Source organism: Panthera pardus, unplaced genomic scaffold (genome assembly GCF_024362965.1).
Source record: "Panthera pardus isolate Hobbes unplaced genomic scaffold, ASM2436296v1 HiC_scaffold_24, whole genome shotgun sequence".
In the NCBI taxonomy this organism is placed as follows: domain Eukaryota; kingdom Metazoa; phylum Chordata; class Mammalia; order Carnivora; family Felidae; genus Panthera; species Panthera pardus.
Genome location: NW_026526810.1, coordinates 131133081 through 131148565, shown reverse-complemented (window position 1 = coordinate 131148565; position 15485 = coordinate 131133081). Strand labels below are relative to the sequence as shown.

At 45.0% G+C, this 15485-nt stretch overlaps 1 protein-coding gene across 5 annotated transcripts in view; it reads right to left on the bottom strand.

Annotated features, from left to right (window-relative positions):
* VRK1 (VRK serine/threonine kinase 1) overlaps window positions 1-8820 on the bottom strand; it is a 75314-nt gene extending 66494 nt beyond the window's left edge. For all 5 annotated transcript variants that reach the window (XM_019462220.2, XM_019462222.2, XM_019462221.2 and 2 more), the window contains exon 1: window positions 8692-8820. The gene's annotated coding sequence lies outside the window, so the exon portion shown is untranslated. The remainder of the gene's footprint in view (window positions 1-8691) is intronic.
* Between the last annotated feature and the right edge of the window lie 6665 nt (window positions 8821-15485).

The following is a 15485-nucleotide window of genomic DNA, read 5'->3' as shown; positions in this document are numbered from 1 at the left end:
AAACAAATGGAGCAGCACATATTCTAGAATTGGGACAATATCTGATCAGGTCTGTACTCACTGCAAACCTAGCTGCCTAGAAGAAAGAGGAAAGGATTATCTGAAGTAGTCCTGTGATGAAGGAGAGAACAATTATCCTGATTGTCCCCAATTGCCTACTTCTGTAAGAGCCAAGAAGCTCTTATATACCCATGGAATCTCAGTCAGAAGCTGAAATTAATGATGACATCCCTTTATCCATAGGCGTGAAAGCTCAGGATGGACAGACGTTTGAACATCCCCGACTGGGAATCCTGCCCTTAACAAATACACTAGATGCAGATACATGGTTTCTTGGCTGCCTACACTCACGCCCATCTGGCAGGATGGCAGTGTGCCTGCTCACATGTTGGTCAAACTGTCACTAGGGCATAGGTGCCAAGCAATGATAGTTTTAAATGGGCAGCTTGCATAGCACTGTAAGAGCCTGCTCTTCTGCAGAAGAAGAAGGAAAAAAAAAAAAAAAAACTCCGTAATGATACTGAAGGGTTGCAATCACAAATGAAACATTCTTGGTCAATCTCAACATTTCAGTGGGAAAAAGATCTAGACTAGTGGAAAAGAATCTGACCAAAGAAATTCAATCAAACAGGAAAGGTACTTTGAAGACAAATAAACAGTTGGGCTAAAGCTTCTCACGCTGCCAATCTTTGATTAACACACGTCATGGTGATCTCTTAGGCAGAAAATCCTTGCTCAAGAAGTCCTTGTTTTAAAAAATGGAATGACATGCTTTTGCCATGTTCTAAGTAAGAAAGCAGAAATGCATTGATATTTAGCAGTCTGTCTGACATGAAAGAAGTTCTATTTGTTGGGTGATTATTTTTTAAATGACATAAGTCTAATCAGTAGCCATGATAATCTTTTAAATATATAAAAGAAAGCAGAAACCAAGAGATTCCCACAGATTGGGGGGGGGGGGGGAGTATGAATCTGTTAAGAGAAAGAAATCAAGAAATGAAGTGGGTGCTAGGAAAACAAAAACTGAGTAATTTAGGTCACAAGTTAATAAATTATGACTCATGGCCCGTCCCTGGCACTTCCCCTGACTAAAGCAAGATGTTCCCAAAGTACATGCAGGTTCCTATTCCGTCCTTACAGATCGTTTGCATCACTTGCATGAAGCACCTAATGCTCTTCTCTCTGGAAGTTCTTCCAGATTAGATTCTGGCCCAAGCCTAACCCCTAATGCTGCATTGGGAATCACTGTTCCTCGTTGGTGCTCAGTAATTTTCGAGAGCTGGCCCTCCTTCTCTGTACAGTTCTTCACATACAAGCATCGGGACAACTGACTGAAAAACCCGAGTCTCTCCTGTGCCACGATAAAGTCAGTGCCATTAACTTGCCTCATTGGACCAATTTATTAACTCCGTATGCATTCACATTTCAGTTGCTCATGTCTTGGACCGTTAAGCTTGATAAGAAACATCAACAATGAGTCAACAGAAACTACTCCTCTTGGGGCGCCTGGGTCGCTCGGTCAGTTACATATCTGACTCTCGATTTCCGCTCACGTCATGATCTCACGCTCTGTGGGTTCGAGCACCGCTTTGGGCCCTATGCTGACAATGCAGAGCCTGCTTGGGATTCTCTCTCTCCCTCTCTCTGTGCCTTCCCCCCTCCACTCTCTCTCTCAAAATAAATAAATAAACATTTAAAAAAGAAAAGAAAGGAAAAGAAACTACTCTTCTTCCCACATGTAAAGTGTACTAAAAGTAGCATTAAGAGTTTGGAAGTCCGGCAGAGTTCTCTGTGTCCATCACTGAAGACAGCGGCAAAAGTCTGAAATCTACCATGATTCTTCTAGGAAATACTAGGGACTTAATATTCTGACATTTCACTATTTTTTGAGCTTTCCAGTAGGCATCTGTAACACGAAGCGCTAGGTTTAGGGCCATGGTTATACCCTGTTCATCCTGCAAACCTTGTCACTGCTACATAGGGCCTACAACAACCTCTCCAAATGCCATTTCTATCATATAATTTTCCTGCTCAAGAACCTGCAGCAGCATATGAAACTGTTTATGAACTCTATAATCTAGCCAAGAGCTTTCCACACTCCTGAAGCAACTAGCCTTACTTTATCCTCCTCCTCCCCTTCACACGCCTGCTCCCTAAAACAGCCAGTTCTTAATTTTCTAGGACTTGCCTTTGCTCATGCCATTCTCTAAAACATGTGCCCACTTCCTCTCAGATCTATACATACTTTTTTTTTTAATTTTTTAATGTTTTGTTTTTGTTCTTTTTTTTGAGACAGAGAGAGACAGAGCATAAGCAGGGGAGGGGCAGAGAGAGAGGGAGACGCAGAATCCGAAGCAGGCTCCAGGCTCTGAGCTGTCAGCACGGAGCCCGACGTGGGGCTCGAGCCCACAAACCATGAGATCATGACCTGAGCCGAAGTCGGACACTTAACCGACTGAGCCACCCAGGAGCCCCATACATACTTTTTTCAAGACTCAAGCCATATCATACTTTCATAAACCTGTATTAATTTTCATACTTCATTGCTCACTCACTTCCTACCTTCATTTTGATATGCAACTTACAGTGTGGCCAATTGATTTTTTATGAAGTAAAAATATGATTCAACTGAGCAAGGGTAGACTTTTCAACAAACGGTTTTGGAAAAGTTGGAAATCCACAGGCAAAAGGAAAAGATACAAGACCTAAACTTCATATCCTGTGCTGAAATTAACCCAAAATGGATCACAGATCTAAACGTAAGGCATAAAATTATAAGTGTCCTTCTGACCTAGGATTAGATAGAGTTCTGACACATGCATGACACCAAAAACACAATCCATATGTCAGTAAGTTGGACTTCCTCAAATTAAAGACCTTGGGGCCACAAAAGACACTAGTGTCACAGACGGAAAGACAAGCCACAGGCTGAGAGAATATGTTTACGAATCACGTATCTGGCAAAGCACTTGTATCCAGAATATACAAAGGACGTTCTGAACTCAACAAGAAGGAAATACACAATCCAGCCACAAAATGGGCAAAAGGTAGGAACAGACGAGTCACCAAAGCAGAGAGAAGAATGTTCACCACTCGCCACCAGGGAGCTGCAAACCGAAGCCATGACGAGATACCTCCTGCACACCCACTGTCGCGGCTAACATGAGAACTACTGCCAACACCAAACGCTGGCGGGAAGGTGGCGTAGCCTCACCTCCCACAGTGACGACAGCGATGGAAAACGGGCCCTTGGCAGTTTCTTAAGGGAAACATACACTTACCCCATGACCCAACGTTCACACTCCTGGGCACTTATCCTATAAGAACAGAAACTCCTATTCACACTAAAACCTGTACGTGAATACAGGCTTCCGGCCACGAAACGAGTAAGTCACGGGAATAAACGGCACAGGGTCAGGAATACAGTCAATAATGTAACAGAGATGTATCCGCAGATGGGAGCTACACACCTTGATACACCTGAAACGAATGTGTGTCAACTATACTCAAATCAAGGAAAAGAAGAAAACCTGAACAGGCATGTTCCTAGCAGCTTTGTGTGTCAAAGACAAACACTAGAAACAATCCACGTGTCCTTCACTGGGTTAATGGTTACATGAAATGTGGTCCAGCCCATATGGTAGACAAGCAGAGTACTATATCAAAACTAAGAAATTTACCATATTAATGCCATATTATTGGTTTACCATCAATACCATGTTAGTAATCAAGCTACTTATTCAAATTTCAGTTTTTACAGCCTTTTTACGCATGTACGCATAGTCCTAGAACATCTTATCATTTGTAAAGATTTGTGCAACCATCAGGAAACAGAATTGTCACTACACAGAAACTCCTCTGTCCTACCCCTTTGTAGTTACACCACCCCCGCCCCCGCCCTAACCCCACAGACACTGATCTGGTCCCCATTTCTACAATTTTATCATTTCAAGAATGCTATATAAACAACTTCATACCCTCACACAGACCTTTGAGATTGGCTTTTTTCACTCAGTACCAGGCCCATAAGCCCCACCCAAATTGTTACATGTAGATAATCTTGTTCCTCCTTATTATGAGTGGTGTTCCATTATATGGCTAGACCACATTTTATTTAACCATATTTACCCACTGAAGATGGATGGGGTTGTTTTCGGGCTGGGGCTATTACAAACAAGGCTGTTACGAACATTCATGTACAGGTCTTTGTATGAATACGTTTTCATATATGCCCAAGAGTACAACTGTTAAGTGTCCATTTAGCTCTTTAAGAAACTGCCGAAACAGGAGTACCTGAGTGGCTCAGTCGATTGAGCAGTTTGGCTCAGGTTATGATCCCTGGGTTGTGGGATTAAGCCCCACCTCAGGTTCCGTGCTGAGCATCTTTCTCCCCTTACCCGTCTCCACTGCTCGTGCTCCTAAGATAAAAATAACAGGGGCATGTGGGTGGCTCAGTCTGTTGGGCATCTGACTTCGGCTCAGGTCATGACCTCACAGTTCGCGAGTTCGAGCCCAGCATCAGGCTTCACGCTACCAATGCCGCAGAGCCTGCTTGGGAGTCTCTCTCTCTCTGCCCGTCCCCAACTCACTCATGTGCATGCTCTCTCTCTCTCTCTCTCTCTCTCTCTCTCTCTCAAAAGAAACAAACTGTAAAAAATTAAAACAAAAGTTTTCTGAAGGCCTGAAAGACCAGTAAGATTAAGCCTCTTAAATGTTAAACCTGAGCTTAGTTTTTAAGAAACTAGTTTTTAAAATGTTTACCTGGATTCCCAAAGACTTTTTCTTATGATCTCTAATAAAGAATTTATACTTAGATATGATCTCTTTGTTGATATCTCTGTTGCCTTATTATATAGTAAACTGCAAAAGAAATGAAAAAATGCAATAATGCCAACAATAAAAGTTTCTGTTTCTATGGATTCCAGACATAGCTTACGGAAACTAAAGGTTTAACAGCACTTTCCAGCTCTAGTATTATGATATGTGATCACAGTGCATTTATACATAGTTTCATCAAACAAGGGCATTTGTTCAGCTGTTACTTGGCAAAACTGGAGAAAGCACTTAATCTGAAATAAAGCTGTAGTTATCTTGGCTAGAAGATTTCTAACTTCCTGATTTTTAAAAATTTTAAGTATAACTGACAGTTAAATGGATAATGGAGTCTCTTTTGGGTTCTTGAAACAAGGAGTTAGCTGTGGACCAGGCATCCACATGCAAACAGCAGCACGACAGCCGGTCTGCAAAGAGATGAAATAAATGCACAGAAAGAACCAGAACAGCCCCAAGAGTGGGGAACAGGGGTGCTGCCCTTGTTCCTAACGACTTTCCAGTTCCTCAGTCCCTCGTGGGACCAACTGGATAGTGAGGTCCATAAGAAAATGTGTCCTTCCAATAAAGTGTGCTATTTGTTTAAAAAGTGTACGACAGAGCACTCCTAAATCTCCAGCTAATAACCGTGCAATTATAGGACTCCGCCTACTACAACATCCCTCTTAATGTATATGAGTTTATTGACAATAGCATCTTCCTGTGTGTGCATGTTTAATGTTCATCCTCAGTATCGGTCAGTTTGTACTGGATCCAAGTTTTCAAATCCTAGAGTACCGGTTCCCATCCAATGGGCCAGAAACCCACAGAGAGACAGCAGTTATTGCAAAGAATCATCAAACGTCAGGTATTTACATGAAGACTAAAGAAATAATATGACTCACACTATGTTTTTCCGAGTTAACCAAGATGCTGTGGCTAATAAAATTCTTAATAAGTCTACTGGAGAATGCCACTATAAGGTAGATTCTTGTCATTAGTATTTATTGAGGAGTATTAAAAATCGAAGTCTTAGTAGGAGGCAAGGGCACACCTAAGCCCTCTCTGGGCTCTCCAGAGAGCATTCTTTTCTGAAAGGGCTGCCCACAGGTCACCCAGGACAAGAGGAGCAGACTGCTCAGTTTGAGGGCAGAGATGTGAGACAACCCTGGGACAGGCGGGCCAGGAGCAATTAGGAAAGCCGTGAAATGACTCCAAAACAGCAACTTCAAAATGCCAGGTATTTGAGAGTATTCAGGAGCCAAAGTGGGGAAAGGTTAAAGAGCACAGCCCTCAATAAAGGAGTCCGTCTCCGTTCGCCCTGAAAAATAACCTCGGCAAACACAGAAAATAGCCTACCAGCCCAGAAACTGTCCTCCAGTCCTATTCAGTTACCAACCCATTCTCATAACCCATCAAGACCGATCTTCACGAAAGCCTCACCCACACACACAGAGGCAGCACTTAACTCCCCTTAGGTTAGCTGTCTGATCCGTGGAGATACCAGCATCTGCACATCCGCATAAATTCAGGACTCATCCTGCATTTGATAGAAGGTAAATGTTAAAGCTTTGCTTCATTTCCGGGAAGTTTTCTTTCTCAAATCAAAAATCCTTTCAAAATTTCATTTTGCAAATCAAAATTCTATTCGTTGTACAGTGCATCTTATTTGGGAGAACGTCAAGGCAAAAATATATAGTTGCCAAAATAAAAATCTTATTTTTTTCTTTTCCAGACATGTAAGACATTCACTTACATATTTACTATTATCTCACATTAGTTCTCAACTACAAAAAAAAAAGGGGGGGGGGGGACCTATTTAACAAATTTTAGGGTCTGTCAACATTTTGAACGCACTGCTGTTCTTATATATACACTTGCATCCTGGAATAAAACTTAGCCTAGGCTTTCCATAGAACCACTTCCTGGGCACTTACTAGCCTACTATATGCCAGGTTCTATGTTTGACACACTACTCCATTACCGCATTTGTTTAACATACACCCTCTCATAATTTTTGCGGTACAAAACATAAGAAGAAGCCATTACACTATAAACCTAGCATCTGTACTAGATATTAGTACTAAATTTACAGTGATACCTAATACCAGTTTTTTTTGTTATTAAATTCAAGTTGCTTTACTGTTTAAAAACACAATCAGGGGCGCCTGGGTGGCTCAGTCGGTTGAGCGTCCGACTTCGGCTCAGGTCACGATCTCGCGGTCTGTGAGTTCGAGCCCCGCGTCGGGCTCTGGGCTGACGGCTCAGAGCCTGGAGCCTGCTTCTGATTCTGTGTCTCCCTCTCTCTCTGCCCCTCCCCCGTTCATGCTCTGTCTCTCTCTGTGTCAAAAATAAATAAATGTTAAAAAAAAAAAAATTTTTTTTTAAATAAAAAAACAAAAACACAATCAGATCAGCAATGTTGAGGTAGGTGCACAGTGAATACCATCTGGGGTCGTTTCAGCAGAGAAAGCTATTATTAAATGACTACTTAAGTTACATTGCCTTCTATGGGTAAATGAACATAACCTTATCTACCCAGAAATTTAATTGTAATTACTACATATCATTTTCAACAGCATAATCTAAAATGATTGTGTAAAGAACCCTTGCTTCCCTCTGAAATGGCTTCAAAATTGTAGGCTACATTCTCCCCAAAGACCTGCTCAGCGGGTCATTAAAAGGTGTCTCGATTCTGATCTCCGAAAAATAAATGGTGACATTTTTCCCCCCTCTTGTGAATTCAGACTCAACAGACAGGCAATTCCAGTTAGAAAGACACAGAGAAGGAAGCAGGGAAGGAGGGAGAGGAAAAAGGGAGGGAGGGAGAGGAAAGAGAAAAGCATTAATGAGGCTCTTAAACAGTTCCCCAAAACTGCCACCTCTACGGGGGTGGTATTCCCAAATTGTTCCAAGAAAGGGAGGTGGGGGAGGGAAAGGAAGAGTCGATACACAGAAAAACAGTAACGAGTGACTCGACAGAAAAGAAGTTAGAAACATGGATGGTCTCAACAGGAATCGAGCGTCCCCCTCTCTCGGGCTCCCAACCCAGTGACTCTGCAGCTGTTCGTCGAATCACCTACATCACCGAAGAGGTTAGAGACCAGAGCCACAAACTATTTCGGCGCTGGGAAAAACTATTCGCTGCCTCGAATAAAGTTGCATCAGTAAAGGGTGTCACTGTGGCGTCCAGGGACAGAGAACAGAGAAGGAACTGTCAGAGGAATACGAAGATCCCTTACAAAACGACCCAGGGAGTCCACCGCCTTGCACCATGCCCTCCAGGGCAAGCTCTTACCGGGCCTCACCCGGACACGGACAGATTGGTAAGGGGACAGCCCCCCACCCTAAGTTTCCCGGGCCTGGAGTGCTATCCTGGGGGGGGGGGGCGGCAGTCTCCTTCTCCACTCTCAGTTCCTAAATCAAACGTCACCTCCTCTGCATGCCCTCCCTCACCTCCATCCCTCTGGCCTACTACAATCGCCTGTCCTCGTTTCAAAGGAACTTTTCAAGGTCTGCAAACTGTAGTGTCTGCTTTTTATTCGGTGTTTCCTCTCCAGAATGTGAACTTCACGATGCCAGAAGGACCTCGTCGGTCCTTGCTAGCACGCGACCCCCGGCCCTGACACCGGGCCCGGAGCGCCCCAGGGCGCGAGGCACGTCCGGCCGCGCGAGAACGTGCCGCTAGGCCTGGGGGGCCGGCTTGGCAGGTGCAGGAAACCCCGGCGGCGGCTGGGCCTGAGGGAGGCAGGCAGGAAGGGACGCCCGCGCGGCGCCGCCCGAGGTCACGGCTGCCCGGCCGCCCCGCGCCGGCCCGGCCCCCGACCGCCCCTCCGCGGCCCCCCACTCGGCGCCGGCGCTCGCGGCCCGCGGCCTCCCTACCCCGAGCCGTAGACGCGCTGCCTTCTGCACTGTACGAACTTCCCGCCGCTTTCGCCGACTTGCAACTCCTCTGCGGCGCCGGCCCCGTCACACCCTGCAGTATGGAGCCTTCCCATTGGCTCGGGGCGAGCGGCAGAGGCGGGGCAGCCGCGGAGCAGGGCGGAGCCCGCGGTGGCCCGCACCGCCTCCCCAGGCATGCCGGGAGCTGTGGGCCGGCCCTCCCGCTGCATGCTGGGAAATGAAGTCTTTCCCAGGCACTGTGCGATCCGGGTCCTTCTGCCCTCCTGGGCTTCCGGGAAGGGTGGTTTCCTGCGTTCGAGTCGGTCCTGATCGGGTGATGTGCTCTTCGGTGTTGTTGAAACCGAAATAAATATTGTTCGCACTGTTCGCAGTAACTTGTTTATTAAATAAGTGTGTTGACAAAGGGTTGGATGTAAAAGAAGCCCTGTAGTCCCGTTAGCAGTGGGTCTCCTCTGCCTCCTGGCGCTTGCCTTCTGCCACCTTCTGCGCCACCACCCAGGAAGACTGGTCCCCTGGCAGCGTGGTTCAGTGTACTCTGGCCTGGGTCTGAGAGCAAACAGCCCGGAGTGCAAACCCTAGCTCTTCCACTTTGCAGATTTGTGACCTAAGGCAAGTTATAACCCCTGTGAGTCTTGCGAGCTGTTTGTCGGGATTAAATAAAATAATCCATAGACAGTGCTTTTCACACAGTAGGTGCTCAGTAAATAGTAGATAGTATTAATATTATTCTGCCCACTGATTGTCATACATCTAAATCCTATCCTTCAAAGCCTACTTCAATGTCTACCCAACCTCTGTAGCGTCTCCTCTATAATTCTCTTACGCCATGGTTTCCTTTGTATTCACAGTAAATTGTCTAAGCCTCCATCACCCCTGGGGCTGTAAGCTTACTGCCACTGAAACAATGTTCTAGCTCAAAATCACCAAAGCCATAGGCAGACGGGTATTGGTGACGAGGGTCGTTGGTGAAGATAGGTATTCCCCTGGATCCTTCTTGGCAAGGTCACCTCCAGTAAACTGGGTCCCTCAGCTGAAGGTCACCGCTCTCTGGCCCTCCCCTCCAACTTGCAAAGATAGCTCCTTCCCTTTGTGCCTCAGATCTGCAAATAATAACACCACGATGAACATTTGTCAGCAAAGAGGTCTCATGATTCACACGTCTCATGGGTGTGGAATTCGCCAGCAAGACAACGTGTCCAGAATCCATTGAGAAAAAGACACTCTGCACACACACAGGCACGCACACTCACACGTGCACAAAGAGGACTTGGAACAGGATTTAACTGTCACATGGTGACTGTGCTTCCCCAACCTTACTATACGTGTATGGAAGAACTGTCCCTACTGGGTTGACAATCGGCTGGCCTTAAAGCACAATTAAGTCAGCAGCAGTGCATGGAGCATTCCAAGGTGAGAATGGAATATATTTATTCTTGAGCTCATGGTTACATCACCCTCAGTTGGGTGGCTTACTGTTAAATGCTACTTAAATGTAGCTGTGTTCCAAGGCACTTGCCAAACCTCCCACACCGTCCACACATGCTGAGATGTCCTACCAATGGAGAGCATGGCAGGAGACCAGTCCAAGCTGCCGTCACAGAGACAGCATGTCTCTGTGAAATGTTGTAGATGGGAATACACCCCTGGGACATAGGAGACTCTCAACGAATTTTGATGAGTTGATAGCTTGGTATCAAGATCAGGGGTGCCTGGGTGGCTCAACCAATTAAACATCAGACTTAGGTTCAGGTGATGATCTCGTGGTTCGTGAGTTCAAGCCCCGCGTCAGGCTCTGTGCTGACAGCTCGGAGCCTGGAGCCTGCTTCAGATTCTGTCTCCGTCTCTCTGCCCCTCCCCTGCTTGTGCTTTCTCTCTCTCTCTCTCTCTCTCTCTCTCTCAAATATAAAATAAAACATAAAAATTAAAAAAAAAAAGATCAGGGATGTATAGAAAGTTGACCAGTGAGAAATTGCTATGGCCAGGTTTTAAAACTTAAGAGCTGAAGTAGAGAGGGGGCACCTGGGTGGCTCAGTCTGTTGAGCATCTGACTTCAGCTCAGGTCATGTTTTCACAGTTCATGAGTTCGAGCCCTACATCGGGCTTACAACTGTCCACCTGTCAGCACAGGTCCCACTCCGGATCTTCTATCCCCCTCTGTCTGCTCCTCCTCTCCCACTTGTGCTCTCCCAAAAACATAAATAAATATTTTTTAAAAGATTTTAAAAAGAATTGAACTAGACAGGAAAGGTCCATGAATATAGCCCTGCCATATATGCAAAAACACCTACAGTGCAAACAAATGTTTACTGAGCACTTACTCTGAGTCAGGGAATAAATAAGCTAACCTCTGGGAACTCTGGGGATTCTGGTTTAATTAATGCTTAAGAAGCCTCTATCATGTATTAGGCACTGTGCTTTTTCACATACATTATTTCAATTCTTAATGAAGAAAAAAATATCTCAAAGAGTTTAACTTATTCCAGGCCCCCTGAATCTACTAAGTGCTGTTTTGACTGCCCCTTTATGCATAGGCCCAGAACATTAGGAAACTTCTAATAAAGAAATATTTTCAGTTCAGGAGTAGAGTACAAGAGGCTATCATAGTCAGCTAATGGGATTCCTGGCTAGCAGAACATCACAGATAAAGCAGGGTGACCCATGAGCGGGTTCAGCTCAATGAATAAAAATTTTCCAACTTTCTAGCAAGGGCAGACCAGCCAAAAATCTATGCATTGGATCAGTATTGATTTGCCAGATAGTCAGGCCCCAGATTGCCCTTTTTTACTTCCAGGAGCCCCCCCCCCCCAGCTCTGGTAACCCTAGCACAAAGGCACAGTAACAATAGAATAGGGCACTTGGAGGAATACAGAGAATGTTGGTATTGGCTACACCATGGTGGAAAAGGTCTGTGAAGTTCAAACATAATAATCACCAAGAGGCAACATTGCCCTGGCAGGCTGCCCAGCAGTCGCTGGTTCTGCTCATCAGTCAATTCATGAGTCCTAGTCCTTGTTGTTTTCATCCACAGAATGGGAATAATCACCCTGGACCAACCAGTTCTCTGCCTTCTTAGGCTGTTGGGAAGGAGACAAGGTAATGTCTAAGAGGGCTTTGATCTAGCTAGAACAAAGCTGCTAGGGTGTCATTACTCAATGTAGGCAACCTAACAACAATCCAAGGAAATATTACCTCCTGGGAGGAAGAAAAAGGGAGAGTAGGGAATAGTAGAATGTGTACAACAGTCTTCTGACTACCTTGCCCCTGGTTTTGATGCCTTATTTCATCCCAGGTGCCCAGAGCCATTGTTTCCATTTAGCAAGGACTTTTGAGCATCTACCATGTGCCAGGCAGTGTCCTTACTAAATTTATAATCTAGTGGGGAACCCAGACATGTCTACAAATTCTAGTAGCTATGATCTTTATGAGCACTTACTATGTGCTGGGAAAACTACGCCCACTAACCCTGAGAGGTGAATAATATGATCCCCAGTGTCCAGGTGAGGAGACAAAGCCCCAGAGAAATGAAGTGATTTGTTCAAGGTCACTGCTGGTGACTAATAGAACTCTTTGATTCCATACTCAGCCTGCTGTCAATTACAGCTGCTCATAGTGGACGATGTAACAATGTAAGGGCTGACTGGTGGCACAGGGGTACTCTGTGCAGTGAGAATACAGAAAGAAGAGCAAGTTGCTCTGCCAGGCTTCATAGACAAGGGGACAGACATTGATCTAGTTACTCTACTGAACTAATCTGGTGAGTCCCAAAATAGTAGAGACGGGTCCTTTTAGATGTAATGACAGAGTGATTGATGATTATAGATTATTCTGAGGTCAGAAGTGGATGGAATTTTAAAGGCCTAGGAAAATGTCTCCTCCTTCCTCTTTTCTTCATCTTGAAAATGATGACATTGATGATAATGATGATGAAGATGAAGATGATTATGGTGATGGTGATGATGAAGATGATGATGAAGATGATGGTGATGATGATGAAGATGATGATGATGGTGATGATAATGATGAAGAAGATGATGATAGTGATGATGATCATGAAGATGATGATGACGAAGGTGATGGTGGTGATGATGATGATGAAGATGATGGTGATGATGATGATGATAGTGATGGTGATGAAGATGAAGATGATGGTGATGATGAAGATGATGAAGATGATGGTGATGAAGATGAAGATGATGGTGATGATGATGATGAAGATGATGATGGTGATGATGATGATGATGATGATGATAGTGATGATGATGAAGATGATGAAGAAGATGGTGATGATGATGATGAAGATGATGATGATAGTGATGATGATGAAGATGATGATGATAGTGATGATGATGAAGATGATGATGATAGTGATGATGATGAAGATGATGATGATGAAGATGTTGAAGAAGATGATGATGATGATGATGATGAAGATGATGGTGGGGATAATGATGAAGGTGATGATGATGATGGTGGTGGTGATAATGATGAAGATGATGATGATGAAGATGATGGTGATGCCGATGGTGGTGGTGGTGATGACGGAGGTGGTGGCAACAGTTTCCCTTCATTGTTTTAAGCATTTTCCAGGAATTGTGCCAATCCTTTACAAACAAAACTTCAAGAAATCTTCACAATCTTTTAGGTTAGTATTATACACCCTTTCCCCCACTGCAGAGACAAGGAAACTAAAGCTCAGAGAAGGCAAGGAACTGGCTCAAAGTCACACAGCTAGTAAGTGATGCAGCTGGACTGTAAGCCAAGGTTTCAACCAACTCAGAAGATGGAATGTTTAACCACTCCCCATGCAGTGCACCAACCGTTCATCATTTCATGTGTTTCTATCCCCTGAGCTGGTTTTCAAGATGCCATTGCTGTTTGTCTTCCCCGAGTTTTGAGAGATTAATGGTACAATAAAATTTAATGTGTGCACCTCCAAGAATGACTGCATTGTTTTGCAGCGTGCTGGTGAAATGCTCTCAGCCGAAGATGCTGGTGGATAGGTTGCTCTCTGCCTACTTGAGATGAGTGGCAGATATTATCTACTGACACTCAGCACACATTTCTACCATCTTCCACTCCCCCTTCCTACTGCAGAGGCTGCAAATCTAAAACCTGCATTTCCCAAACACCCTGAGGACTCTACACGTAAATGAGGCTCCACTAGTGAGATTCCTCAAGGAATTTGGAGAGCAGAAGTGAGGCATCAACACAGTCATGGAGTCTTAGGATTTTTTGCCACAGTGTTCCAATGCCATGTGCCTTATTTCATAACTGTCAGAAGGCAGCCGATCTGGTGGCAGAAGCAGCTTCCTGATCCCTGGGTGGCAGGTACAGTTGTGAGTTTGTGTAGTAGAGAATCTAACCTTGCCCAAAAAGAATTAGGACCTTCACCTGGGTTTGGGGGAGGTGATTTCTAAGACCTTGAAATGTCATGCTTGATTAGAGCGTCTCTACTTGCCTGGGAGACTTGGGTCCCCAGATGGTCCAACAATAAGATTTAGGGTGGGGATTGGCCATGCCAGAAGAACCAACAATGCGATTTCTGGTGGGTGCTTTGGGTCACACTGAATCAGTCAGCCTCCAGAGGGACTAGAGACTGAGATCAGCCATGTGGGCAATCAATCGCACCTTTGTGGTAGAGCCCCAATAAGAACTCTGGACACCGAAGCTTGGGTGTCTGGGTGGGAATCCTGACGGTATTGTTACATGGATACTGGGAAGTAACACTGTCCTAAACCTTACGGGAGGAGGACCACAGAAGCTCTACATTTGGAATCCTCCTGGGCTCTGCTTGTTCCCTTGGCAATTTTAACCTGTATCCTTTCTCTGCAATAACCCCTACCCATGAGTATACCATCAATTGGCTAGAACTGTCACCGCATTATCTTAACTCACAAGTCCTACTTGGCAGCCTCCTCACCCTTCCCCTTTTTTGACTGTGGCAGAGCAAACAGCTTCTCTGGCAAGGCAGTTCTGCAGAGTTCCAGCTAGAACTGGAACCCGCCCTTCAGCGAGTTTATAAAGCACTAACTCCCTGTATTAAATCCCTTTGTGCTTAAGATACCTGGAATGGTTATTGTGTCCTGTGTTAAACTTTAATCCAGGGCAGGAGCTGGCTCTGATAAATGACATCTTGTATCGATTCTGACATGCAAGCTTTTCACACTTTAATGTCGCTAAAACCAGGGCATGTCTTGCAATCAATGCCAATTGTGATTGGCAGTGATTTCCTTCTTTCTTTATCAGTAGCACAGAAAATAATGGGGTACGTTACGATTGGTGGATTTCAATAAGTTCCAGGGTACCTGGTACTTGCTTCATTAGAACTTCTCTCCAGATGATCTCTCCTGTTCACTGCACTTCCCACATTGCACACTGGATCTGACACTCCCAAGCTCCCAGGGGCATGAGCATTCCTCCTTTGTCCTACTCCACACTTCTTGGAAATGGAGACAAACGTCCTTAGAGAAAGAGAGAACGGTGTAGTAATACGATAGCAGCATGGGTTTTGTGAATGAGACAGACCCGAGTTTGGGACCTCCCTCTGCCACTTAATTGCTGTGTGACCTTGTAGAAATTATTAACCTCACTGAGCCTCTTCCCTCACCTGTAACTGCTGGTAGTTAAGTGAGACAGTGTGTACAAAATTCTTGCCCCCTTGACCACTCAGTAAAAGTTGGTTTCCTCCTTCTGTTCATCCCTCTCTTACTTCCTTCCCTCTAAACATCATGAGGTCCACTTCTCACATCGCTCCACCTCCAGGAGCCCAGCTG